Source organism: Thamnophis sirtalis, unplaced genomic scaffold (assembly GCF_051295495.1).
Source record: "Thamnophis sirtalis isolate CommonGarterSnake01/CBP01778 unplaced genomic scaffold, rThaSir2_p1.2 scaffold_11, whole genome shotgun sequence".
Taxonomy (NCBI): Eukaryota; Metazoa; Chordata; class Lepidosauria; order Squamata; family Natricidae; genus Thamnophis; species Thamnophis sirtalis.
This window is the reverse complement of record NW_028261391.1, coordinates 5,500,354-5,504,541: the sequence shown is the minus strand read 5'-3', so window position 1 is coordinate 5,504,541 and position 4,188 is coordinate 5,500,354.

The window sequence follows — 4,188 nt, the reverse complement described above, 5'->3', positions numbered from 1 at the left end:
GATTAAACATCATAAAAGGCATAACATCAGTTACAGAGTAGCAATTCCATATGATAAATGTTTCTGATATACCTATTCACTTAATATTGCATTTTGCTTCTGTTTACTCAATGCTGAAGCTTCTTCAACCTATAGCTGGGCTCACACAACATCCCCAACAAAGTCAACCAAAACCTAGGTGGGTGTGGGTGAAAAATGTACCAACTAAGCTTATCATACTGTATAATTGTTTCCTTTTGGGTGCCAATAAAACATATTATTGCATTTATTTTCTTTTTAAAAACTTTTTTATTGTTTTTATGAAACAAAAACACAAGAAGAAAAAGAATCATCTTTTGTTACATCTTGTGGAAGGTTAGGTTAGGTTTATTGGTTTTGTATGCCGCCCAATCCTGAAGGACTCCGGGCGGCTCACAATAAACAGGGGGGGGGAATAAATAAGACAATACAAACAATAATAAAAATCCGCAACAGTCCCAATTGAAACGGGGGTGGGTACTTCAACAACCCCCAACCTGCCGGAACAGCCAGGACTTAGTAGCTTTACGGAAGGCCCGGAGGGTAGTAAGTGTCCGGATCTCCACAGGGAGCTCGTTCCAGAGGGTCGGAGCAGCAACAGAGAAGGATCTCCCCCGGGGGGTCTCCAGCCAGCATTGGCTGGCAGATGAAACCCGGAGAAGGCCAAGCCTGTGCGATCGAATTGGTCTTTGGGAGGTAATTGGCAGGAGACGGTCTCTCAGGAAGGCGTTTCAATTGGTTACAGATACATTTCGTGCGTTTCTTCCACAATCATTACATATACTTCATTCAAATTGAGTTGTACATTTTAGAATTTATGTACTTTACTATCACTGTACTACAATTTTCATATGATTACAGTTACTTAAACGTGTTTTTATCTAAAATCATTTATATTTGAAGAGACAATCACCTACTGGCATATTTTTGTAATCTCAATAAGTCTGCCATAACTTTACATCTTTAAAACATATTCTAAAAGAAAGTCAGTTAGTGGGATATCTAACATTCCCTCTCCTCCCCCCCCCCCCAACTCACAAGTTAATGCTTCTGTCCAATTTGCTTTTATTAGTACAACACACCTGTATTTATCATTATATATTATCCATTAACATTTCCTTGTTATTATTGTAGTTAACTAAAAATTATTTACTATTTATCTCACTTCTCCTCTCCTCAGGCCCAAAAAACGGTTATACCTTCATAACCATCTCTAAATAGAAATTTATTAATAAGATTTATAGGTCTTTTCCCTAAGTCCCAGATTACAATTTATATCCAGTTTATTTTACTAATTAAGGTTATCATTTCATTATTATTATCATAGTTAATTACATGTTAACAAAATAAACATTTAAAATCTAAGACAATCTAAGAGATGTTAACATTTCTACTTAAAAATCACCAAAAGTATACATTAACATATCCTTATTATTATTATAGTTAAAAAAAGGAATCGTTTGTTATTTGTATCACATCTCCTCTCTTCTGACCCAAATTAATTATACCTTCATAACAAGATCTAAACAAAAATTTGTTAATAAGATTTATAAGGCCTTTTCGCCAGATCCCAATTTACAATTTATGGCCCAATTATTTATCCTACTTAAGGTTATCATTTCATTATTAATTTCATTGTAAATTATATGTTAATGAATAAACATTCAATGATAATCTAAAACAGTCTACAAAATACTAAAATCCCTACTTATTAATCATCAAAAATTAGCTAACGTTTTATCATCAACTAGCATTATCAACCAGTATCTTTCCAGTAGAGAAATGGTCTTATCTCTCTCGCCAGCTGTTGTGTCAATTCTCTTTTCAGCTCCTTTCCAGAATTTTTAACTCCTCTCCACACTTTGCAGCTTAGAAGATCTCTCATGTAGATTCTTTGCCCTTGAATTGTTATTAACATAAGCTTAACTTTGGTTATCAAACTTATTTCTGGATAGATTTGTCTTCTGAACTCCATCATTTTTGCTCTTTTTTTTCCTCCTGCTTCTTTTCTCTGCAAGTTCTTTTGTGGTTTTTTAAAATAGAAGGGTTCTTGTCTTTTTCTAGCCCTTTCCTTCTCTTGCCAAAATATTTTCCAAGAGCACCTGCAAAACACTGTTCATGCCTTTGAGTCTTTATCAAGTTTTATAAGTAAGTTCAAACCCTTCCGTTACAAAGTCAGTGAAGTCAAATAGGAATGAACAAAGGATACATTGTTTCAAGAAAAAAACTTCAGACTCAGGTTTCCGAATGGCAGATTCAACTTTTTAAATACTTTTTCTTTAAGTATCTTTAATATAATTTTATAACGGCTTCTGGGGGAGGAGCCTGTCACCGACGGGAGCTCAACGGATCTCCTCTCAGAGTTCTGGTCTGTATATCTTATAAGATCTATAGATATCTCCCCTTTCTGGCAGAAAGGGGCAGGGAGAAGGTCAGTCGTTAGGATCTCTTTGTAATTCACAGCCTTTTTCTTCGCTGTGAATGGAGAAGAGGTTCAACAATAGCTGAGCTTTTACTCCAGCCAGTTCTTCTCAGCTGCTTTTTTTTTTGCAGCACTAGGCAGGTTGCCCCCCCCCCCAGGACAAAGCTAAGCTATTTAAAAATTAATCCGGGCGGGGACCATTCCTGAGAAATCTCTTCTATTATTATTCAAAATACCAGCTTCAACTTTGTAAAAGGCTTCCTTTTCTAGCTGCGTCACAAGATGGCGATCTTATAGCTTTTGTGTTTGATGTGACGTACTCAATCAGTCCTACTCTCCTGAAGGCTTCTCCGTATCAACTGTTAAAAGATTACAAATAGTATCCCATTTAAAACTGAGGGGAGAAGAGACTTTGATTGTTGGCTTGTTTGATTGCTCGTTTTTTAATTTTTTTGGAATGGCTCCCAAATCGAAGCAGAAGCGCTTCCTTAATAACACATCTCAAGAAATTGCTATGAAGTCGCTGCCCTTGCCTCCTACGCCCTCTACTGGAGATTTGTTAACGCAAGAATTTCTTCTCAAAACGCTTAATAATTTCAGACAGGAAATCAATCAACTTATATCGGATTTATATGATGAATTTGATGCTAAAATTGCTCAAACAAAGGAGGATATGATCGGAATTATGACAGTTATGACAGACTATATTGCCGAAATGGAGGATAAATTGGAACTTTTGGAAGAAACCAACTCTAATTTGACATCCAAAATCCAAACGTTACAACAGGAAATTGAAAATGCTCAAAAACAACTTGTCATGATAAATTATAATAAGACTGCATTTGCAATAAGAGTTAGAGGACTGCGTGAAAAGGAACAGGAGAATTTGAAACAGATCTTCTTTGAGGCTCTTAGTCGTTCGGTGGGAAGTCCGGGACTTAACTTTGATTGGCAGATTCAAAAAATTTACTGCCAGAACTCGTGTGTAGCAAAACAGCGACAGCTTCCGAGGGATATAATTATATATTTCACCACAAGGGAATCCAGAAATGTGATAATACAGAGGCTTTACAACAAGAGGCTGAGAATTGATGGACAGGACCTGATTGTTTTTAAAGAAATACCATCTCAAATATTAAGAGCAAGGAGAGACTACACTTTCTTAACTGAAGAACTCAGAAATTCTCAGATTCCATACAAATGGGAAGTCCCAGCTGGCATTACAGTTACATTTGAGAATCAAAAACATCGTCTTAATTCTGTCTGTGAAGCCCGAGATTTTTATTACAAGATTCTGAAGGCGGGACTTCCTGATTCATCCGGACCTGGAGAGAGACAAGGAGAAGGAGAAGACAAGCAGCGGGACACGTGGCTACAAGGCGGATGGCGTTGCTTTCCTCTTCCAGAAGGGCAGAAGAGTAAAGAATAAAGATTTAGCGATGCTTTTAAAATACTTTTCAAATTTTTAGTTTGAATAAAATTTCATGATTTCTGCCTGGTATAAAATGGCAAAGTTGTATATCGATGATGAGACATGGAGGCTGAAAGAAGCGCTGCAGATTGTGGACATATATTGTATATAAGATTTGTTTGAACTCTAATTTAAATTGTGCATGAATTATTTTTCCAGGCGAGGAGAGCGGAGATCGTGATTTTCTTGAGTTGTGGTTTGGGACGAACGGAGTTGGGAGGTGCGAGGGAGATGGAAGGGTAGCGAAAGTTCAATTAGATTACTCGGGGTCAGAATG